The sequence below is a fragment of the Manacus candei genome, unplaced genomic scaffold (genome assembly GCF_025592945.1).
Source record: "Manacus candei isolate 608988 ecotype Guabito, Panama unplaced genomic scaffold, ASM2559294v1 h1tg000089l, whole genome shotgun sequence".
NCBI classification, from domain to species: domain Eukaryota; kingdom Metazoa; phylum Chordata; class Aves; order Passeriformes; family Pipridae; genus Manacus; species Manacus candei.
In genome coordinates, this window is record NW_026138137.1 from 331188 (window position 1) to 355662 (window position 24475).

The window sequence follows — 24475 nt, forward strand, 5'->3', positions numbered from 1 at the left end:
AACAGAAAATCCTTTTATAACCTATGAGGACAAAAGCAGGCACAGTTAAATATGCTCATGTTTGAAATGGTAAGGTTGGGGAATAAAGATACATGTATTTATGACCCCTACAGAATCTCAATATGGTGTTCAAGAGGACAGAACTACAAAATTATCATCATTTTTCAGAGCAGACACAACTTTTGCACAGGACCAGTTACAACTGAGCTCAAACACCTTTGTGCCTTAGTTTGCCACCTGTTGATAAATACACTCATACTTCACACATGGTGGATATAATGGTATTTAAGGACTGTCGTGAAGTGTTCAGAAAAAATAGTGATAGAATCACGGAAATAAGTACAAAGGTAGAAAATTGCCAACATCCTTACTGCTAAGAAAATTTGAATTGATTCCAGATCCCTTCAGAAGATTCTAAGCCACAAAATGCATGTAAATTATACGATTTCTCATTAAGGTTTAATTAGCTTTTAAAAATGGGTTCAAGCTAAAGAAAGAAATACATCACAGAGGAAAAATAAATATATTGAAGACAGTATATTGCTCAAACCCGGAATGTGCAAGGTCTGGTTACAAGTCCTGGTTCTGCTGCAGACCTGCTACATAGAGACAGAGACAGACCTGTCTACTGGTCACTTTGATGATAGTGCAAAGTCCATGAAACTGAATGGTAATTTTCAGATTTGTGATTTTGCTCAATTAACAGTAATTATTACTGTTAAATCATCTCCTGAAAGTTTGTAATCAGCTGCTGTTAACAACAGTTTTAATATTTATGGTACCATTTACAGCTTAGACTTTTTTTACAGTCTGCTAATGAAACCCAGGGTTTAACAACAGCTGGCACTTACACTACAGCCTTATTTTAAAATGGTTTTTATGTCTTAAAGAAATCAGAGTAACCTGCTGAAGGGACAAGGCTGGAGGAGAAAATCTGTTAAGTGAGGGTTTATTTGAACTATTTCTACAGCAGCACTTTACAAGGCTTGACACCTGATCCAAGCAGCTGATACAAGAAAGACACAAAGTGCACATGTTCACCTTGTCACTCACATGTGTGGGTACTCAGCACTGCTGCCTGGGCACCGAAATACCACTGCAGTCCAACTGGATTTTGGCACTGGATATAATTTAGAAATTGTCTCACCATAGCCTCGCCACTGTGTTATAAATGGTTCTTCAACTACAAAATAAACAGATCCAAATTGTCACCTCAGTTTTTATCAAGACTGCCACTCGTCAAATCCGTGCAATACAGACTACAGGATCCTATTAAAGTTTCATGACAGGAATAGCCCATTGCGTACAATCCCTTGTACACAACGTACAATCTCACCTTTCAAAATCTCTCTCTTTCTGCAAAGGTGGGTAATAGCTTCAGGAACTGTAAAATATTACGTGGCTCGTAAGGTCTCACAAATTACAACGCACCGAGTGGTTTGTGGGTTTTGGCAGGTGTTCCAGGTCAGCAATTACTAAATACTGGTGATTTATGAAGCCTTATCCCATAGATCTGCAAGCTTAAATATTTTATGAGAGTGTGTTTTAAAGGAAGTGAAAAAGAAAATAAAAAAACCAAACAAACCAAACAAAAACCCCACCCCCAAAAAAGAGGTAGCCCAAAACTTCCTTACAAAGCAGAAATCCAGTCCTGTGTTAGTGGAAATTTTTATCACATCACCCAAGTGCTTCACAAACTTTAACAAATTAATCCTTTACGCTCTTGTGAGCAAGGAAATATTATCCTTTGTATTATACTTTGAGGAAATCATAAAGACTGTAAAGCCCAAGTATTCAAATACATCTAGTCATTTTTGAGGGTTTGAGTTTCGGACTGCTCAATTCTATGTTTAGCTTCCAGGAATCCTGCATTATTTGCAGCTCCTCTTCATATGGACTTACCTTCTGAAGTACACCGACTACCTCTTTTTTTTTTCTTTTCCTGAACTATAAATCCTAATTAAAAACCGTACAGTATCACAGAATCAAAGAATCACCAAGGTTGGAAGAGACCTTCAAGATCATCTAGTCCAGCTGTCAACCCAGCACCACAATTGTCATCCTTAAACCATGTCCCCAAGTGCCACATCCAGGCACCTCTTGAATACTGCCAGAGATGGTGACTCCACCACCTCCCTGAGCAACTTATCCCAATGCCTGACCACTCTTTCAGTGAAAACTTTTTTTATAATATCTAATCTGAACTTCCCCTAGCACAACAAAAGGCCATTTCCTCTCATCCTTTCCCTTGAGACATGGCAGAAGAGACTGACCTCCACCTGGCTACAACCCTCTTTCAGGTAGTTGTAGAGAGTGGTGAGGTCCCCCCTGAGCCTCCTCTTCTCCAGGCTAAAATATAAAACATAATTTTAAGAATGTATCACTAATACATCGAGAAGTAACTTACATGGTCCCTTCTACATCTGTTCAACCACAGATCAAGAAAAAATAATTAGTTAGTCTACTCTTCCTTGATTTTTCTGAACTAACGATCCGACTGTTCACGGACATTGCTCCTTCAGAGATGCATTCTCTCTCCAGACAGCTGAGTCTGATATAGAAGAACCGGCAGTAGTTTCTATTACCACACAGCATCCACTGTTGATTTGTAATATTTTACTCCTATCTGGGCACACATTCCTCAGCTACCAGGGTAACAAGGAAAAATATCAAACTTCTTTGATCTCAGCAGTGTGCCACTAAAAAATGGAAGCATTAAGAGATTATGTTCTACATCCCCCACACTGAGAATTAGAAGTGGCCCAGGCAAGTAGAAAACTCTTATTGCTTTCCAGAAAAAGTTGACTGTTACTCAACTATACTAAATTTTAAGGGAATAAAAATCATAAACCCAACACACATATATTGACATGTTTATCAATATATAACACATTTATAACAGTGGGCTTTTAAAAAATCTAGTGTCAGAGTACTTTTATTCTTTAATAACATAGTTGAGCTGCTTTAGGAAAAAAAACAAGATAAATAGAACAAACTATCCATCAAAAAAACTCCTACCTACGATGAGGCTGTGCCCATGTTCTGGTCTTGACAGGAATCACCATTTTCTCTCTCACATTTCCTCATGATGAGCTCAGCCATCATAAATCCTGAGTCAGCAGAAGGAATGATACAATGCAATCTCTTTATCAGTCTGATGGGTTTGGTTTCCTGCCCAAGTCTTGCATGGGGATACGGCCTGGGGGAAATGGGAAGACTGTATGCCTAAAGGGATAAGGATCAGGAATTTTGAGGTCTCTCTAGAACAAGGATATAACGGGCTGATGACAATTTTGAGAGCTCAAAACAGCACTCCCTGTTTTGAGAGCTTAAAATTAGACGTTTTCTATTTTCCTTTTCTTGACAAGAGCTGCAATCTGCTGAAAAATGGTCTGGTATTAAAGAACAAAATCATATTGAACTCCTTGATAAAGTAAATTAAAAAAAAATAATTAAAAAGAGCAATTGTTTCACTGTTTCAGACTTTTAAGCAATCAATAGTTTATGTATCAGCTCCATGGTGGCCACCTAATGGATCAGTCACACTTCCTGCATTGTCTGTCCTTCTGAACACCCAGAGCTGGTTTATTCCTTTTCCTATCAGGCTCTACCCTATCCATCTTCCTTGGCTCAGGGTTTATTCCTCATAACAATTCTGTGAAATTGAAACAACCTAGTAAGGAAAACACCCCGTGGTTTGCCCAGGAGTGAACACTGAGGCACAACTTCCCTCGGACGAACAGCAAAGCTTCGTGTCCGATAAGGACTGAGCTCCTTCCAGGCACTGTGATGTTCTTTATTGCCTCCACCAGCCAGGGACTTTTACCAATACAATAACATCAAAAACAGTTCCAAAGGGTACTTGGGTGTCCTTAGGTCTTCTAAGTTAATTGCTGTTACTGTCTCTGTGGGAATCTCTAGCAGATAGCTGGAAGGCAGGCACATGACTTATTGATTAGGATTAAAAATAGGATCCAGAGGGCCCTGTCTGGATTAGCTTCAGAGATCCATATAGGCAGCAATGCATGGTACAGGTAATTATTGACAACTGACTGCAAGGTGATGTAGTTTTGCCACTCCTGAAGTTGAAGATGAGTTGAGGACTGGGAGCAGTCCTGGAAGATGATAGATGATCCTTACCAGACCTTTTTTTTTTTTTTAAGTCCTGAGAAGAAACCACAAGTTTTCCATTTGCCTAATTAACTGTAGTTAGAAACAAATGATGATCTGTACTAAATAACTAGGACTGTTTAACAAGACTCATTTGTTCTTTGGTCAAACAAAAGAATTCCTGAATCTTGTGGAATTCACTGCAGTTTTATATAACTGAAGATATACTCTATTCCCCAGCTTGGTAAACTGAGGCTGAAAAGTCAGGGGAGTCAGAAGAGTTCCACAGAGACTTTACCTGTGGCAAAAGTCCCTCATCTACCACAATGTCCTGTGCTTACCCCTGTCTTAGTTTGCATTCCCTTTCCTTTCTGTGCATATTATTCAATCCAACCTGGCATTCTCCAGCCTAAGAGTAAGCCCCTTCAAACAAAATGCATTTTACTTCCTAGCAGAGTTTCTTTGCTTGTCACGCTGCAGGAGCAGCAGAGAGGAACCCACTGTCAGAGGAAAGCAGTGTCTGGATACTGCTTAACAACCCTGTCTTTCTCATAAATCCTTTGTCTGTCAGGATTGTTCCTCAGCCCTTTGCTTCCTCTGTCTTCTCTTCCTCTGCACGATGAACAGTGTGAGGGTGGTGAGGCACAGGTTGCCCAGAGCAGCTGCGGCTGCCCTATCCCTGGAAGTGTTCAAGGCCAGGCAGGACAGGGCTTGGAGCAACCTCGTCTACTGCAAAGTATCCCTGCCCAGGGCAGGGGGTTGGAACTGGATAATCTTTAGGGTCCCTCCCAAACCGAGCCATTCTGTGATTCTATGAGACAACGCTCTGCAGGCTTTCATAACCCACACGGAACAGAAGGCTCTTTCATTAAAGACTCTTCTCCTAAAACCCTCCTATTTGCACATATCCTTTCCTTTTGAAGCCACAACTGCTCAGCCTTATTCTTCAGGAGCTTCTGTACCCGGATCTGGAATACCCTGTGGAAGGGTCTGTAACCCCGGACAGGCACCTGCTGCGGCAGCACTCGGAGGGGACAACGAGACCCCGTCTCTGAGAGCGCCGGCCGTGCCCCACAGCCCAGCGCTGCCCTAGGCCGGGGGCGGCGGGACGGTGCCCCCGGACACACACACTCGGTACCACCAGGGCGGGAGGTGCCGCCGCCCCCACACCAAAGGCCACTCGACCTTCCCCTTCCATTTTCCTTCCCTTTCCCTTCCCGCCTGATCCCGGCGGGGCTACGGCGCGCGCGAGGGGACAAACCTCCTCGGGGCGCGGGCGCTGTCGGGCTGCGCCGACCCCGCCCCGCCCCCCCTCCGCGCTCCGTTCCCCGCCGGGTGACGTCAGGCGCCTCACGCGCCGCTCCGCGCGTCACACGCCGCGCGCGAGCGCGCGCGCGCCCCAGGCGCTCTCCCCCTCTCCCCCCCCTTTCCACCTTCGGCCAATCCGCGGGCGGCACCGCCCGGTCCTGCGCGCGCCCGCCCCGCGAGGCGGCAGCGCCGGCCAATCCCTTCCGCCGGCGGGGGTGGGACTTCCGCCCGGAGCCGGAAGCGGGTCTCTCATGCGAGCGGGTGGTTGAGTCTCGGCTCGGAGACGTTTCGGGCCCGGAGCCGCCGCCGCCGCCCCCGCGCCGCCCCCGCCCCGCCCGCCCCCGGCGCTGCCGCCGCCCCGCGCCCCCCTCGGCCCCGCCCCGCACTCCGCTCTCCTCCTCACGGCATCCGGCGGCGAGGCCCCGGCGGCGGCGGCGGCGCGGCGGTGAGAGAGGCCCCGGCGCCAGCGGGAACGCGGCAGAGAGGCGAGAGGCCCCCGCGCCTGCGGAGCCAACCCCCCCCTCCCCTCCGTGCCCGCCCGTGTCCCCCGCGCCGAGCCCCGGCCCGCGGGTGGCGGCGGCTGTTGGTGACAGGTGAGTGCGAGGGGCCGCCCGGCCCGCGCCCCCCGGGCGGCGGCGCCCGCCGGGGCCGTTCCGCGCCCGCCGCTCCCGGTGCGCGGGGGGGGATGGCGGGGCCACGGCGGGAGCGACACCCTCCCCCAGCGGCCCGCCGCCCCCTCGCTCCGGGGAGGCGGCCGGAGCCGCCATCTTCCCACCCGAGGCGGCTCCCGGGGGAGCGGCGGCGGCGGGAGGAGAATCCCGGCGTGGGGCTGGCGGGGGCAGGGCGGGCGGGCCGCGGGGCCGCTCCCGCACTGCGGGCCGGGCACGGCGGCTGAGCTTTGCCCCCGCGCCGCCGTGTGCCGAGGGACCCGCCCGGAGCCTACCCGAGTGCCTACCCGGGGCCGATGGGACCCCCCGGAGCAGCCCCCGGCCCATCGCTCCGGGCAGCGCCGACTTCCCACATGAACGTCTTCCCGAGCTGTGTCCCGAGCAGGTGAACTGCTCAACACCTGCCAGAGCAGGCGCCGCGCAGACGGTGTGTTGCCCCCAGGATTGTGGTGGTGGTGTTGTTGGCCCTTCGGTAGCTGCTTCGTCCCAGTTGTTTTCACTCTCAGTTTCAGTTTTTGCAGGTGCTCAGAACTAGCACTTAGTAGCTCTGTCCGCAGTTTAAACAGATGTGCACTTGCCAGACAGTGTTTGTTGTGTGAGATTCCTGTGTGGCAGATAAGTATAGTTATTTTTATTCTGCAGGTGAGGGAATTGAGGCAGAGTGGTTAAGACTTGCCTGTGGCCACAGAGAGAGAGCTGGGTTCAAAACCACTGTTTAAACTTGAGTCACAGTTGGGGTAAAACCATGGGAATTCTGGCTTCCGATTCTGTGTCTTGTTGCTGGCCTACTTTTGTTGGCCTCTGTGTGAATCCTTAGTAAAACTGGAGAAGGGATGTTCCTTAAGTAGTGCCTTAGGGATTGCTATTGAAAGGTCTGTTGTGTGGTTTAAGTTTCGTGTCCAACTTATCTGGTTTTTACAGTTTGGATAAATTCTCAAAGGTCAAAGAATGTTGTATTCCTATTTGGTTTTTAACTCGCTGGGATTTCACAACTCTTGGGTTTTGATTCTGGCCTGGTAACTGTTTTTATCAGTTGAACTTTCACTTCTCCCTGCTGACTTGTAAGCATTTCTTCAAATTAATTCTTGAGATATGAAGTTAATCAGCTTAATCACTGTAGTTATTACAACAACAGTGATATTTTCTATTTTTTTTAATTTTTTTTTTTTTTGTGGGATGTGAAAGGAAGGTGAAAACTAGGGGGAGGCCTGATAAAACACATCTAGAAAAAGGTATGTTTTATATATAATGTCTATAGAAAATTTCATTCTTCCAGATGTATTGTCATTTACCTGCGTATACTACTTATATGGAAACCACAATTATTTTTATGTTTAATTAGTCTTATATTTTGGGGGGAAAATAATTCTTATGGGAACTGAAGTAAAAGTTTTGCTTAAATGAATGAAGAGAAAACATTTGACCTCTTGAATGTTCCTTAATAATATATGTGTTTGTGGTATGTAGTCAAGTCCTTAAGCACACACAGTGTTCTGAGCTAGATTGAATTGTTTATCTTGTAATTTTTTCTGTATTTTTTTTAAAGTGTTTAAACACAAACACCTGAAGGGAATAAAGGTGTCAGCACAAGTGCGTGCTGCCTTGGTTGCTTTTTGTGGCTAGTGCAAATATACACATCAAAAGGTAGCAATGACTGATATGTAGATATTATATATATTGCTTAGATATGTGGCTGGAACTTAAATCTGCTTCACTACAGAGCCAAGTCAGAGGATCTGGAAGTGGAGGCAGTTGTGGGGGCTTTGGGATTTTGTTGGGGTTTTTTGTTTCTTTGAGACATGCAGTAACCATGTAGGCAGTTTCTAGCGATGATGTCTTATTCGATTAGAGTGAAATGAACTACTTGGTTTATTTGCTAAAATGCAAAGTAAATACAGTCAGGCTTGTCTAATCTACATGTTCCGTGGAGATCTGTTGCTGCGTCTCTTATTAAGTCTCGTATCTCATAGTGGCTTTGGCTTTAAATCAGTTGAGAGCTTAATTGGCATGGTAATATAAACTCTTTGTTAAATATTTATTACATTACCTCACAAAATGCACATGCTAGACACGGAAAAGGCATGTTTCTGACCATAATGCGTGACAAATATAACGTGACAGCTGAAAGGTAGCAAAAAAGGAGTTATAAAAAACCAAAGTAATTAGTGTAGATGTTTTCCATCAGTTTGATTTTTTTGTAAACTAGGTGGCTTTTAGGACCTTCAGCGCCATTAATGTTTAATTCCACGGTGTCTGTATATATTCATCAGGCATTCACATTCTCGTAAATTAACAGGTGAGGTACACAAATAAGCACACAGAGCACTTGACTTACCTTTTCTAGAACCTGTGTTGGAAGGAGCAGGTTTTCCAAAGGCTGCGGCCTTATCGATCTTGAAGGAGAAGAGCACTCTTGCCTTGGAGGGGTGAAGGTGGCTGCAGAGGCACCTCACAAATGCAGTGGCAGGAAGGCTATTGCTGGCAGAGAGAAAAAGGCAAAGAGACCTGATGAAGAAAAGCAAAGAAAAGTATTTTCAAGTCTGGAGAATGTTAAGCTTTGGGAGTGTGATTTCTGTGTCTGTGCATGTACATGCACATGTGAGGAACTGTTAGATGACGTAAGGTGTTGAAAAAAATGTGGTTTGTAGACTGTTCTGTTCCTTTAAGCATTTACTCACAAAATGACATTTTTAGACAACAAATTTGTGTAACTCTTAGACATAACTGTAGAATATAATCTCAGGCTACATTTTTTCCTGTGTGTAATCAGTGATATTCAACTAACAGGAGTAGTGGAAGTCTCACATATCTGTATTCAGAATGGACACACAGGTATGAGTCGGAAAGAAAGGATGTTACAAAACAGGACCGTTGTAAGGAAGAAAGTTAACCCTTCTCCTGCAGTTTTGAAAGAGGCAATGATATGTGGAGAGCTGTGTAGAAGATGGGAGTAAAAGCTACTCTTGTAGTAAAGGCCTCAGAAAGGTATATGAGCAGTGTTGTTACTAAAGCAAGGCATACACATGCTGAAATTAATACTGTCATTTTAGTCCATATAAAAAAAGATCTAAAAGGGTGGGTTTCACTACAGAAGCCAGTCATTAAATTAGGGAGGGAAAAGTGATGTAAAACTTAAACTTTGGAACAGTGCTAGTTTTATGTGATCCCTCAGAAAAGAGAAGACACACGTGTACTCAACTTCTTCCCCCTGAACTGGTAATGTGCTTTATCAAAGGTACCAGTTACAACATTCTCAAACTAATGTGTTGGGAAAGCTCTGTTTTCTTTTGCTGTGTGTTAATTCCTTTGTGCTAGACTCAAGGCAAGCTAGTGTTATAACAGTCAAACATAAAAATAGAGTAACTGAATATAAAATTCAGTGATATTTCACCTGCTCAACAAAAATATTTTTGGTTCTGTATAATATTTTTGGTTCTGGATAATTGAAGAAGACCCATTGCTACTCCAGCAACCTGTTTCTTTCTCTTTAAGGATATGCTGACTTTGGCTCATGATAACATTGTGTCTAAAACCAGTAAGTTTGATGAACTTGTTAGAAACAAAGTAGAAGTCAATTTCTGTTCCACCCATTCATTTAAATTAACCTACTCAAATTCCACAAAGTAGTGCAAGATAGAAACATACTCTGTTAATTGGTCGCTAACTGATATTTCATAAGTTTCGGTGATGTGATGGAACAAAGGATTTATAGAATCACTGGTCTTTCACACTTATGTGTGTTACATACCCTTTCCAAAGGAGGGTGCCTCCCCATTCAGAAGCAGACACTACGGAGTAATACCTACAGACAACAAAGGTACTTTGGAGTACTTAAATTAGGTGTGACTGTAATACAGCGTAATTGTGCGATTAGGAGAGCCATGACAGTGTTCATTCTGTGATGTGTGCTGCTGCAGGTATTTTGTGTCTGGGTATGTGTTTCAGGAACGGCAATTAACTCCAAAATTGGAAGTCTGACGGGGGTTACTAATATGTGGCTCTCTGCTTGGCCTGGAACAGGGAATTGGGGAAATGCTGTTTTGACGCCCTGATGAATCACCAATTTTTTTGAGTCTTAATCTTTTTGAATGCTCTCGTTTACCATGGAGGGCTTGGCTATGCATATTCTGGATCCTGTCAGTCCAGCTTCTTAATGGGTAGTTCAGTGATGTAATACAAAAGGAATCAGTCGCTCATAAGCTGAATGGATTGCCACCTCTGCACTTCCAGCAGCTCTGTTGTTGTTCACACAAGGCTGTTGGCATGTAAGGAGCTGGTGTCCCGGAGAGTATAACCTACAGTAAAGGTTTATTCTGGATTGCCTTTGTGGCCATGTAGCGTTCACAGATGTCTAAAGTTCAGTGTACCTGTATTTCAGACAGCTATGCACAACTTTTAGTTCTGGACTGTTGCACATAGAAACATAGATGCCTCTAGAAATGTGTAGAAATCTACCTGCCATGGTAGCTTATGATGAATTAGACACAGAATTGCTTTACCTGTTATGAACTCCTTTCTAAAATGCCAGTATCACTTCCATTGTTGAAAACAACAAACACTGACAATTACACTTTTGAAAATTACACCTTCAGATGCTATCAGTAGTTCACATGGGACATGTTCAGGAATATACTGAGTCTTCAGTGTAGTTGTAGAACATAGAGTTGTTTTATCTAAAGCTTGTGCTGGGCTTTTTGCAAGTCTAAATACCATATTACCTAATTTTGCTTTTAGATTTCTTGTTTCTTGCACAAGTATCTGAACAGTATTTTCCCTTTGGAAGGGTTAATTCTCCCTCAGCTTCATATTGGTCTTCCCTGCTGTCTTCTGGAAATAAGCAAAAATGGTGAATGTTAAAACTTCATTGATGGTATTCATAAGGCAGACTTCCATCTGTCTTGCTAGTGGAGTTGCAAACTTGCTTAAAACATTGTAGATTTCTGTTACTCTGTTAAAGTGTTTATTCATGTTTCTGGGCAAGCCTAATGTTCTGCAATCTATTTTCAAGTATTTTATAGTTACAGAATGCCAGTGATCTGACAGGGAAACTTGAAAAAAAAATTAGTTAAATAGTAACTGTGCTGAGGGAAAAAAATTAATTGTTTGATAAATTTCAGTTGGCAGAAACGTAACGAAGTGCTTGAGAAGCTTTACAGTGATGTCTCTTGGCAGCTTTATGATTTTGTTTTCGGTCAGTGCTGGTATCCATATGCGTATTTTCACAGGTTGTGATGCTGTTGCAGGTTGCTCCACAACAGAGTCTGACTGACTGTTGTTCAAACAAGGAACTGATGAATCAACAGGCCAATGTCCAAAGTAGCTTGCTTTTCCATACCCTGGTGCTGAGGGCTTATGCTCAAATGTTTGGATGTATCCTCCCGGTTTCTGATTCTTGTTCTAGGAATTAAAAGTAGAGCAAAAGTGAAGAATGCAGTGGGGCATGGTTACTCTAAGTGCTGAGCTACCTATATGTGTAGAATTTGCAGTCTTATCTCTGTTTTGTTCCCATTCAGACAGATAGGGACAGAAAAGGGTCAACATGTTTGAAGCAGCAAGGCAAACAATTTGGGCAAAATATCATTGTCTACATTGGCGTGTCTCCAGGATCTTGGATTTGTGTCCCTGCTCCTGTTTAAAAGCTTCTTGTCTAATTCTTCATAATAAATGTCTCAAAGATTTGTATTGTAAAGAAGGGAAGGGACCCTTTCTAATGAACATGTGTTGCAGCATAGTTTATAAACTATTTTTTTATGATTAAAATTTTCTTAGTTAACATTGTGTATTTTAGCGACCTGAATTCAAGGAATCAGTAGAGTTTTTAGGAGGGTCTGTGCCCAGCTATTTTGACTTGCAGGGAAGAATTATTGACATTCAATCCAAGTAAAATAGTGGAACAGTCCATCCTTTAACAGTGAGTCAAAACCTGAATTACCAGTAGTTTTGATTACAGTGATACTCTTAAGAAGGTGGGGTGCTCTTACTGTGAACAAATGTGCACCCAGTAGGTGATAGTCTTTCATACAGTGTTTTAAAACTAAGCAAGAGTTGCTTCTGGTTTTTCTGAAGCTTGTAAGGGAGGATGGTGGCCTTTTTTGAAAGAGGAAGTGATACTAAAATGACTGGATTATTTAGGTTAAATTTTATTTTTGGCAAAGAGGTTAATGAAATAATTGTTGGCAAAAACATTAGCTTCCTTTTCTTATACAAAACCTTAAAGTTAAATGATGCTTCTTCTGTAAGTAGTTTCATTTCACCTTAGATTTGGTCCTGAACATGTTTCAAAACATAAAACTAACATATTTTAGGTAAATGGAATACTTTTCAAGTCATCTGAAAAAAAACTAATCCCCAGAGCCTGAGGGGGGTTCATCCTAGGCTGTTTTGCAGAACAACTGTTTGTTGAAATAGTCTTTGCATAGTCAAGAGTTGTTGTATACATTCATGATGGAAGAAAACTTGTCACTGTACCTTTTTGTTTATCACTGGTATCATCTTATTTGCTTATTTATAGGCCTCTCACCTGGACTTTATGTAGGTGTAGATCTTTCTCTCCTCTCAGGCCTGTTGTGACCAAAGATACATTCTAGGAGAACTGTAAGAGCTGTCCCACTGGTTTGCATCAAATCTTTTCCACAATTCCAGTTCTGTGTGCATTTGAATTTGAGACCTTTGGTGTAAGATTTCTGCTTCCCTGAATTAGGCATTTATTGTGTGGTCTGAGAACGTCATGATAAACAACTTGGCAAATTGGCTTTGAAGCTATGTGTGTGTCTTAAACAATAATTCAAAGTACTAAAATATGAAGTGTCCTAGAAGTTCCTAGTGCGGCTTTTGACCTCCTCTTGCTTAAGCACAGCACTGATTGCAGGCTTGAAACATGGAAGCCAATAGCAATATTCTAAGATAAGACTTATTAAGACCTGTTAAAGAACATCAGACTTCTAATCTCACTCTTGCAACTGCACTAAATGTTAACCTTATAGCTTTAGCGATGTTTTTAATCTTGTATTTCATCATGAAATACTGCATCCTCTTTTGCCAACTTCAGAATTTTTCTGAAGAAGATGCTATTCATAAGATCCTGCCCAACAGAGCTGGGTTAGTTTCCTTTATCTTTGCCTTGAGTCACAGGCAGCATTGTGAGAGTGCATCAGCCACTCTCTGGTTCGCAGTGAAGTATGCGGAAAACTTCGAGCTGGTGTTGGTAAATCGTGAGGAGGAACCTTCAGTAATTGAAACAAGGAAGTTTGTTGTTCCCAGCATTGCTAAACTGACACTCTTCATGCACAACATTTAACTTGTTCCCTTTAAGCAAGTCCTAAACCTCCTCTGTCATGTGTTATATCATTTGAAGGTTTTATGTTTCTTTGAAGAGTTGGGAAAGTTCAAACAGACCATCAGTTGCTGCATCTTAGCTTCAAAAACTGGAGCAGCTAGTAAAATACTGTAGAACTTGCAGTCGTTTTGTTAAATAAACAGAATTTATGAAATGGCAGGTCCCCTTAGAGCAAGCCTGTCATGCTCAGATGCTGGTGAGTACATTATCCAACAAAGTTCATATCTTTTCTAGTTTTCACTCCAAATCAGGAATCAGTTTCAGTCTCAGAATGAAAACTGTCTCTCCTGGTGAAAGTGCAACAGTTCCTGTAAACTTCACTGACCTGTGGGGGCTCTTAGCATGCTTAATCGTAGCTTCCTTCAGCAGAGGAATAGGAAGATTAATCTCTGACTTCCCTTCCATAGCTACTTTAAAGAAAAGCAAATGCCAAAAAAAAAAAAAAAAAATCCCAAACCCTTGGTTTGAGAGCAAGCCAGTTATGTGGGGAAGGAAGAGAAACAAGGAAAATATATTATTATGCAAGATATTATCTTTGCATAGTAATTCCTCATATGTGCATGAGTTCAGAGAGGGTATGATAGGATAAGACAGACTTGATGACCAGAGTGCCAAAGTAAATTCACTTGCAGGAAAGAGAGTGTATTTCAAAATGAAAAACTACAGGTCACAGGAAAAAATATTGGAGAAGTCTTTCATGTGGCTTTTTCTGATAGCCATGTTAATCTCTTCGTGTAGTGTCTTGGTTGGCTATGGGAAAAAACAATATAGGCCTATTTTAAATAAATCAGAGTTCAAGAGTTTAAGTTACCATGTAGTGTTCTGTAAATGCCTATTTAAAAATAGTACTAGTATAGAAGTGAGCAATATTTTGTGAAATCCATAGTCATTAGTGCTAACAGGTATTTACTGCTGCCCTGTCCACTCCAGGGCAAGCTTGAATTTTCTTTCCAATTGAATTTACTGTTTCTAATCAATTGTCTTGCTCTTCTGAATTTTATGTGTATGGAAGTGTTGTGCAGTTTTTAACTCGTCACGTTAGTGCAAACAAGCAACGTGGATGATGATAGTTGATGATTTAGGTGAGGTTTTGTATTTGATGGTGCTAAAGTTTAAAAACAGATTTTTATGGCACTTTCCATCATTTTGCATTTAACGTTTGCATTAAGTGACAAAATTAATTTCTGCATCAGTGACCAATTTTTGATATTAAATATTGGTATTACTTTAAATGCCTGGAATAGTGTCCCAGCTAATTAGTTGGCATAAAGTTTTTTGAAGTTATTGCAAAGCCTTGACTTTCAGAGAAATGCAATTAGCCTATCAAGGATCACCTCAAAGCATCTAGAGTTAATATTTGTGTAGAAGGTAAACAATTTTAGCAGTTAAAATTATGTATATTAGTAAAAATACCAACACTTTTCTTTGCATTACCTCAGCTGTGACTTGTGTTTGCAGACCAGAATCACAGCACACTGGACACCACAAGCACAGGCTGGAGCCTCGTAGCTTAGGCAAGTGTAACACGTAAATGGAGGTGAATGGGAGTGTTACAAGAAATTAATGTGAGCAGTGGGTTGGTATGATATATGATGCCTGTGCTGTGATGAGAACCTCATCAGTTTTGAAAATGTATTAATTAAAAAAAAATCTTGCAGAAGGAGGGAGCTTCCATCCAATTCTGCAGTTTCTCTTAACCCATGTTAGGCATGTATCTGAGGGGTTTTTATGTACTGAGCCATTATTTAGGTTGGCTGGTTTTGGATGATTGTATGAAAAGTTAGTCTGCCTCTATAGTTATCCTCATTTAACAAATGTATTCTGTACTGTACAGTTCAGAAGCAGAGACAGATGTGAAATGCAGTGCAGAGCGTGGGGTCCAGCTCCAAGTTTGTCCTTCTGTAGGTGGTTTAAAGCATTGTTGCCCTGTGTTTAGGCTTAGTTTTCTGATTATTTCAGTGCAGTGGTTTGCATTGAGCTGTCCTTTCACTCTTTAATTCAGTACAGGTGGTCTGCTGGGGTTTCCCTTGTGAAAGTCCTGCAGATATGTTACGGTCGTCTTCGCATTCCCCCCTTTTTTGTATTGTAGGAACTACATGTGATGCTTTGTAGGCAAGAGCAAAAGCAGCAGCAGTGGCAGAGTGGTGTGAACTTGAGTTGTTAAGTTCCATTCAGAGCTGCAGTACTGGGTTTGCAGTGCTCTGCTGCTGCTGGTTTCCTAGAGAACAGGACAGAAGGATTAATGACATCAGATGTTCAACTTGGATCCTCTCTCCTCTACTTCTCCTGGTCCCAGTAGTAAAGTGCATGTGCAAGCAACTGCTGTGTAGTTCTCTGTTTAGCTGTAGAAAGAGTTCAAATTTATTCAAATTCTGTTCTTGCTGGTCTTGTTTTCTGTCCTGGAAAAGTGAAAAGTGACACCAGAGCTGAGAGATAGGGTGGGAGTCAAATGCTCACGAACATAACAGAGGGCAAGCGGTGGCGTATTTTAGTAGAAAATCATTATACTTTGAGGTACTTACCTAATGTACTTGAGTAGCAAATTCCTGTTCTCTTTCCTGAGAAAGATAAAAGACCTTTTCCCTTCAATGTGAGATGTTTTCTGCTTTTTGTAGGCCTTGGTAATGAATGTAGAATGTATGATTCTACATTCAACTTTTCAAGAGAGAATGGGGTTTTGGAGAATTATGATCACAGATGCTTTATATTAAGGTAGCATCCCACCTTTCCTTTCAGAATGGTCATGGTTTGGCTGAGCTGCTAACAACTTAACTGTCATTTGAGGAGTTGCTCAGAAAATGTACAAATGGGAGAATTGAGAGATTTATTTTAATTAACAGTGTGGTATTTTTTGAAGACATCATCTGATAAATATCTTATCTGACACAATAGTTATAATAGAAATTAAATATGCATCTTTATAACCTGCAGGGTGTGTGCTGTTAGTCCACTTACAGTGAGGTAAACAAGCTTGTGGCTTTGTGATGGATGTGCTACATGAAGCAACTCCTGTTAATTAATGAGTGGGTTTCTTAGTGTTATGTGCTTCAGCCTGCAGTCAGGAGAGTGCTGCTTAAGACTTGAAAACTGAGAATAAGCCATAAGCAAACTGAAAACTGCTCATGACACAATCACACTTGTCTTAAAGGCACATGACACTTATCCAGCATAAAAATTTCTTTCCAGTGGTTTATTCCTGCTTGGTAGGCACTCCTAGTGTTTTTAAATGGTAAGATTTTTGTTAGGTTTTATACTACTAAACATCTAGTGCATTGCATTACTGAGGAGGATATGATCTGGTCCGTCTCTGGAGCTATGTTTGAGTGCACGTCAGATAATAACTGCACGTAAAACTTCTCTGTGTGCAGTAGGACTGCAGAAATTCCGAGAGACCTTTCAGTGTAGTGAAATGATTTCCTTTCATTTTAAGTATATATATTTAAAATACAGTGCATAAAAGGCTAGACATAAAAATGATAATCACAATTGTTTGTTGGTAGAGGTCATCCTGTTATCTTCCTGTTGTTTGGGATTAGGTGAGTGAATAAGACTGTAATTTTACCCTCTTCCCGTTTTTCTTGCTCTTGACTGAGTTTTTCGTATACCCTGTACAGAGTCCTTATCATTTACCACTATCAGGTTTCTTTGGTATTTTATCACCTTTGTTTAGTAACTTATTGCTTGGCATCTTTTGGACAGCTAATTACTGTAATGATCTGTGTTTCTAGACTTGCAGACTAATCAGTTCTGGCGTACTGTTCATTGCACGGGTTTGTGTGGGTTAGAAAGCTCATCAGTAAATGATGGGAGTTGTGAATTGCTTGTGAAGCCTCACACAGAAATGTTTCAGAGCTATTTAAATAAGGAAATGTAGCATTCCCTTTAAATAACAAGGTTTGCCATTTCTCTTGAAATCTCAGCCTTTCTTAGAGGAGAGACTGCATTTTAAGGGATAATTAATAGAATTGCAGAACAGTTTTGGAGGCTATCAACCTTATAAAACAACAGAAGTTTTTTGTTCTTTGTTTGTTTTTTTTTTTTAAAGCAACTTGTGAAGTAGATGCAGCAGCTCCAAATGATTTGAGCTCATGTTTTCTGTTGCAGAATGTTAAAGAAATACAGCATTAAAGTTTAGGTTCTTGTGACACTATTTCTTGCTAACGCTCAGTTACCTTGTGGATTTTAAAATGCCTTGGGTCTGCCAAGTGTCCTGTTGTGGGTTTGGCCCCAGTGCTTATGTCCATGTTCCTCTTTGAGAACTCAGAAGTTGCGATGTTCTGGGGGTGCCTGGGAGTAAGTAATTTTCTTGGCAGGAAGGAAAACTGAAACAACTCAGATGGTACTTTTCTCGGGTTTTTTGGAGTCTGACTTTCCAGCCGCTCTGCTGGCACGTACACTGGATGCATGTACATTTTGAAACCTCCATCTGACAGACTTGTATAAATGTCTAGGTCTAAACACTAAGCTCCAGAGGTGAATTTTCAACTTCTTCCACAACTGTTTAGCTAATTAACAGTTAAACAAATTGAGAGCCTTGTGATGGTTTCTAATAGTAGTGCATTCATGACTTCTGTAGACACATGCTGTGACTAAATGTTTATGTCATGTCAGCTTTTTAATTGCTGTTGTGTAGTACAGAGTTTACAACTGATGTAGGGACAGTGATGATTGCAGAGATCGCCATGAGCAGATATGCTTTTGGGGTTGTTGGATTTCTCATTTGCAGCTATTTTATCCACTGTGGTAATGGAACTGCTTTGCAGTATATTTTATTTTCAATACTACCATCCTTTGAAAGATAGATTGTCTCATCTGCTCTTCAAAGAAACTGATTTCCTGCTTTGAAAGGAAAGATGGAAACCCGTGAGTTCTGTCACAGGCTTTCTCTGTGAGCATGATACAGCTTGGTAAGGTTATTCATCTACAGAATGGTAACATGTGCCCCGTGCAGCAGGATGATCGTTCGACTCTTATATTAACAGCCAAAATATTTTTTTGAAAGTATTCTGAAACAACTACCTGGTGAAAATTGAAAATTTGTATCACTGTTCATAACACTAAGAGGGAAACTTGCAGCCTTTGAGGATTAGGTTTTGTCAGTTTGTCTTGATGATGCTCTGTAACCATATAGATAAAATATCCCATATCTGAGTTGGCAGCTTTACCTGGACCGAGAACATGATTAACTCTTGACATAGTACATATACTTTGGGTATTCAGAACCCTGGTGAAACTAATAAAGAAAAAGTAACCTTTGTTTAAAGAGAAGCTGATGTATTAAATGTGTAGCATACTTTTTGAAGAGGCATCTCTTATTTCTCCTACAAACTATGTGATGTCTTCCACAGGTGCTACAACTCTTTTCAGAGCTGAGATCAGTGGTGGCTCTGATCATTTCTGCTGTGGTGTCACGATCCTCGTGGTACATATGTGTGTGATAGGTGGTGGGAAAGTATGTTATCTTTCACAACAGAAAGAGGATTTCTGGCCTGCAACTAGAAGCTTGTTATGAGGCTTAAGTTAAGCAGTTCACCTCTGTTTGGAAAACATCTTAGGCTTTCTCATGTTACTGGAAGTGTATTTCTGTATTAGCCTTGTGAAAAGTTTATCTTAGTCTGTATTTGAAGTTTCTAAAATGTTTGCTAGGAAGAGTTCTGCACAAAGCCAAACTCAAATCTATTTTTGTTTGTGCTTGCTGGAAGAGCAGTGAAAAGTTCTTTTATTCCAGTGAGCTTTTTTGTTTTATGATGTTGCTGTTTGCAGGGTGAAAGTTAGTTGTCAGCACTTGCATTTGTAAATCTCTTTTTAAGGGCTGATTACTCTGGACTGAAAGTTGGCAGGCAAGATCTCAGCCCTAGAGCATTGTTTGGGGTTTTGCATGTTTTTAAATAACAGATCTATCTGACTGATTTGATTGAGAGAGCACATGTTGCTACTCATACTCTAGTAACTCTAGACAGTGAAACAGGTTGCATAAAAGCACCTTTTGGATGTGAATTATAAAAATTAGAGATGACTGCTAATAAAAGCAGGAGTATCAGGGGCTACACTTCAGGGAGGTTTTGGGAGGTTGGCAGGGGCAGCAGTGGTTTTGTTTGCTCTGTAACAATCAAGTAGATGTCTTTTCCAAACTGTTTGCAAGGTTGTGGTGCATGTGGATGCAGTGTGTGTATAAATACCTTCAGACAGTTGAACATTAACTCTGCCAGTACTATAAGATACCTAAACCTGCACTAAAATGCAGTGTAAAGGTTAGCCTGATACTGGCACCACACTTACACACACATGTGGCTTTTGGATGAGAGCAGTCCCAGCTCTGCTTGGCTTGGCACCCAGACAAGAGTGATCATGTGGTTGTGTGCACTTATCTGTACAGTCATCCTGTGAGCCATTGCTGGTTTGTATCTGGTATCTTCTGAAATTATGGAATTCTTATAACAAGACAGTTTTGAAAATATTTGCTAGTAAAGAAGAATGATGTCAACTTTAAAAAACCCCAAAACCCCACACAAACAAAAAACCAACAACAAAAAAACCTCACAAAACCCACAACGCAAACCTCACATCATTTTATTTGTGAAGGTGGTTGTGGATGTTGCAGACTGAAATCACTAGGCTGAAATACCTGTGTTGCTCAGCCAGGTGGTCTCAGTCTCACCTGAGAATGTTCTGGTAACTCCTCAGATTAACCACTACTGACCAGGTGTCCACAGGGATGGACAGTTCTGTATGAGGGAAGGCTGACTGCCCCCATTGCCCTCAAACTAAGGAGAAAACAACTGTATTAAGGTGCTCTTCCCCTTCCTGTTGCAATTACCAGTCTAGTAGATTGAGCACTGTATTACAGTTTTGGGGACAGCAAGAACTTCATTGTTGAATGTTATGCAATTTCTAAAGAAACATGTTTTTACCATGTATTTTAACCTTCTATGTTTTGCTTACTTACAAAGCAGGTTCAAACTGCTTTTGATAAATAAAATAAAATCTATGCAGTTCCTCTTGGATTAGGTAGTTGTCAAAATAAGTATTTGAATGTCTCTAGATATGTCGAGAGTAGACTTACTCTCACATTGCTGAACTTGACTCATTAATCTGCAATGACCAAATGGCAAACCAGCAGGAAGCATAATGATTTATTAAGTGCCTTTACAGACTTGAAATTATTACAAATGTATAAAAGTATAAAATATATAATTTACAAAATTATAACTAGTTGCTTCTAAATCAGTTCTAAATGCAGTCCATTCTGTAGACTGTGTGTGGACATAATTTGTTGAAGACAGATATTTTTGTGAAACTGCTAACTATAGAGTAGAAATACTGTTTAACAGCTTATTTAAGAGATTGTGTGTCTCTGAAGGTTTTTCTTGTGGGTTTTTCTTATTTTAATAACTTGCATTAATGGGCCTGTGGGAACTTAATGAAGTTCAGCAAAACCCAGCACAAGGTCCTGCACCTGGGTTGAGGCAACTTCCAGTATCACCACAGGCTGGGGGATGAAGGGATTGAGAGCAGCCCTGCTGAGAAGGACTGGGGGTGCTCAGGGGTGAGAGGCTGGACATGACTCAGCAGTGTGCACTGGTAGCACAGAGAGTTGCTGTATCTTGGGCTGCATGCCCAACAGTGTGGCCAGCAGGTCCAGGGAGGGGATTCTGCCCCTCTGCTCCACTCTGGTGAGATCCCACCTGGAGTGCTGCTTCCAGCTCTGGGATCCTTAGCCCAGGAAGGACATAGACCTTGAGATGAGTCCAGAGGAGGCCACGAAGATGGTTAGAGGGATTGAACGTCTTTCCTATGAGGAAAGGCTGAGAGCATTGGAGTTGTTCAGCTTGGAAAGAGAAGGTTCCAGGGAGAGCTCAATGCGGCCTTCTGGTACTTGAATGGGGCTTTTTACCAGGGCATGTAGTGGTAGGACAAGGGGTAATGGTTTTAAACTGAAGGAGGGTTGATTCAGATTAGATATAAGGAAGAGGGTTTTTACACTGAGGATTGCCCAGAGAGGTGGTGGTTGCCTCATCCCTGGAAACATTCAAATTCAGGTTGGATGGGGCTCTGAGGAACAATCTAGTTGAAGATGTCTCTGCTCATTGCAGAGGAATTGAACTAGATGAACTTTAGAAGGTCCCTTCCAGTTAAAAAGCTATTCTGTGATTCTATGAAAGAAAAAATTGCCGTCTGATTCTGATAGCTCGGTGTTCTGCTGTAGGTAGTGCTATCTCTATCCCTAACGGGTTTGCCAACTTGCATTTTTCTCTTGAATGTCTCCTACTTATTGCAGCAACATGTATTTATGCAAAGATATGGTTTATCAGTCAGCAGTTCAGTGTATCTGTTAAAGCCATGGGCAAGTTAACTCTTCGGCCTATGATAATTTTTATTGCTGCATTGAAATGCCCCATTTAACTTGCTCACTAATTTGGCTATTAGACTAGCATCAAAAGAGGATAAACTCTTCCAAACCATCAATCCTTATCTGTAGTTTCTAGAACTACTGGCTATTGATTGTGGTTTGTGTAAATAAGCTTTTATATGAAGATATATATCAATACGTGAAAAGCATGCTAAAACATATCCTGTGAAGAGCCTTTAATATTCCATGATTTTTATTGTTTCTCTCTCTGAAGTAACACTGCCTTTTTCCACAAACACTGTATTCTCTAACATGATAGTCATGGGAGTCTGTAGTCATGTATGTTTTGTTCTTTAGGAGTCTAGTTAGTGGCAGCTCTACAGTAGAAAAATTCATCGCTTTAACTTTCCAGATCAGCCCTGCACATGGAGTCATTTTGAAGTACATCACAATTGATGGGATTTTGCAGCAGAGCAGTTGACATCCTGGGGGCTCGTAGTAGTGTGATAGTACTAAGTGAAGAAAATTGCAAAGGAAGCTCTTCCTTTGTGGGGGATCTTTCCACGTGGCTTATCCATTTGCAGAAAGGCAATAGCTGATTGTTGTTAAAATCACGGGAGTTGGAAGGCAGGCTGTATCTTCTTCAAACAAATTATAATATCTCCCTTGTTTTGAGAGCCATTTTGATCCTAAATGATAAAAATTGAACTTAATTACAATGTCAAACCTATGTATTTATTAAAAATAATTTGTTTACAAGGTGGGTGGGTTTAGTGTTGTGTGTATCACAACAAATCTGTGTATCTAATGATAATATAATTATTAGTTTGAGTAATGCAAACAAAGTTACGTAGAGCTTCAGTCTACACCTGGCCTGTGGTAAGCATCTTGCATAATCTCATCTAAGGAACTTCTGAAAAGCAGTAGAGTGATACACTGCTCTAATTGCTGTTGGCTTGCCCAAGAAATCTGAAGTTGCAATGTGCACATGGCAGTCATGTGTTATCAAGCTGGCTAACAAGTTGTCTACCCTCAGCTGAAATTAATGATTTAGCTCAGTATTTTGTGCCTGATGACCAGTCAACAAATGCTTTAAAGGACGTATGTGTAGTGGAACTTTACTCTTTTTTGATAGACTCACATGATCTTAGCTGTTTTCTTTCTATTTATGCGTAGAATAACAAAGTTCTGATGCTAACACTATATATCAGCAGATGGGAGACATTGCAGCATGACAGGCTGATCCTAGAAGGGAGTTGGAATATGTGAAATAAGCAGGTGACAGAAGGATGCAAAGAAGTACCTTGGCATTGATTTGGGGATCAAAATGCTGAGTAGATAACATCATTGCTCACTGAAATACATTTGTCTTCCTGTAAAGTAGACTTTAGCTTGTGAATCTGGACTAATGGTGTATGCTCAAGGTTAGTATGATCAGCAACGGAGGTTATATACAACAAACACAAAATGATTAAGGAGTCTTTGTACTCTTTTTAGAAAGGAAAATTAATGCATAATTTTGAAATACTAAACACAATTCCTTTGAAGAATATTAACAGAAGTGTTCTCTAAGAAGTTTAGACACCTTCTGTAGTGTTCATGTGCCTACATCTTCCCATGCATGGCTTTGACCAATATGGAGTCTTGACTATTTAATACTTGCTTTTGGAAAACTGCTTTCCTCCTGAGGATGGTTTTTTGTCATTTTATAAAATACAAACAACTTGAATGAGTTCCAGACTTTCTACTATGTAAACTGTGGGTATGTTTATGTGTGTGTTACGCTGTATGTGAGGAATAGCATAATTTTTTTTAATTTCACTTTTGTGTGGTTTTTTGTCTGTGCCATTTCTTCCTTATTTAAGTAGTTTCTATTCCAAGCTGAGAGTTAGAGTGTTAGGAAAAGAAACTTCTGGCAATGTAACAGTGACACAGTGCATGTGTTTCTTTTGAAACGTATTTTTCATGCTGACTTTACGTCAATAGCATGAAGTGATAAGCAACTGTTCATCTAAGCTGAATGGTTCATCCTCTTGGGGGTGTCAGTATATTTGTTTCTTCAACTATATGTACAAAATATCTTTTGCATAATCCCATAATACAGGTGCTTGAATCAGTTCATACGGGAATGTCATAATTTTACTTGAAAATTTTGTTATGTATTTAGTCAGTTGTATGAAAGGCTTTTGCTTTTGTCCATTTCAAAATATCGTATAAAGGACATTCCATGGAAGGCCATAATACCATAGACTGAAAAAAATACTTCTTAACACCAGTTTTTGGAGTCAAGGTAGCCTAAAAGGAACTTATGTTGTTAAAGAATGGAACAATACTATTAACTTCCATGTGCTGCAAATCTGTAATTTTTTTTTTATTTTTTTTTTTTTAAGGAGCTTGTGAGGAGTTTGATGTCACCAACATGAAGGCAATAAATTTCTCTCATACATTGTTAGAGATGCAGTACTGGAATTTCCATGTGAATAAGAAACTAAAAAGGCATATCATGAAAAAAATAATTTTAAAAAAGCCTGATTTTTACACACCTGTATTACTTTGAGACTTCACACTTTAAATTAACTTTTGTTGTTTTTTAAATACCTTTTTTTAAAAATAACAGCATTAAACAGTAGCATCAAATTTCAAAGCAAAGTCACTAGACTTTCAACTTTACTCAGATTTTTACTTGTCTAATCAAATAAAATA

The 24475-nt window shown here is 41.0% G+C and overlaps 1 protein-coding gene across 5 annotated transcripts in view; it reads left to right on the top strand.

The window, feature by feature from the left end:
- Window positions 1-5712: 5712 nt before the first annotated feature.
- LARP4B (La ribonucleoprotein 4B) overlaps window positions 5713-24475 on the top strand; it is a 57306-nt gene continuing 38543 nt past the window's right edge. Inside the window, exon 1 of one of the 5 annotated variants that reach the window (XM_051812915.1) lies at window positions 5713-6011. The gene's annotated coding sequence lies outside the window, so the exon portion shown is untranslated. Of the gene's footprint in view, window positions 6012-6266; window positions 6514-24475 lie in introns of those variants that run through there. The other 4 variants (XM_051812919.1, XM_051812920.1, XM_051812916.1 and 1 more) reach the window with 4 other exon arrangements.